Below are 649 nucleotides of genomic sequence, written 5' to 3' on the forward strand. Positions count from 1 at the left end.
GGCGAGGCAGCGGCGTGCGGCGCTCGCCCCCCGGGCGGGCGACCAGGCCGGGCGAAGGCAGGAGGGGGAAGGGAAGCGGGGGGCGGGCGGGCTCGCTCCCTCCCTCCGCGCGTGCGATGTGCTCGGAGGTGAGCCGCCCCGCTGCGGGGAGGCGCTGCCTCATTACTCATGCAGAAAGGGCGGGGCCATGCAAATGTACCCACTTCCTCCGCCCCATCGCAACCTGCGCCGGGGTGAGGGCGGCTGCGGAGGGGGCGGGGCTATGTAAATCGGGCCGCGCCCCTTCCTCGAGTGCTGGGAGGTGGGGGGAGGGGGCGGCCGCTCGTACCTGGCGCGGCCGCTGCCGGGGCGGGGAGCGGCGGGATGCTCGTTAATCGCATCCGCGACCGCCGCGTGTGCTAAGCGCTGTCGGGAGCGGCGGGGGGAGGGCGCGGGCGGGCTCTGGCACGGCCGGGGCAGCGCCCGAGCGGGAGAAAGTTTCGCAGGGGGCGGCTGCGGGCTCCTCCTGCGAGGGCGGAGGGAGCCGTTGGCGCAGCCCCTCCCCCCCCCCACTCACACACCTCTCGGGTACCCCCGCAGGTACCGCTCGGGAGGGATCGGGGCTGAGCGGAGGGATGTTGTTTCGGCGCTGACGCGTTATTTAGGCGAT

The sequence above is a fragment of the Rhea americana genome, unplaced genomic scaffold (assembly GCF_003343005.1).
Source record: "Rhea americana isolate MKP2758 unplaced genomic scaffold, rheAme1 scaffold_308, whole genome shotgun sequence".
Taxonomy (NCBI): Eukaryota; Metazoa; Chordata; class Aves; order Rheiformes; family Rheidae; genus Rhea; species Rhea americana.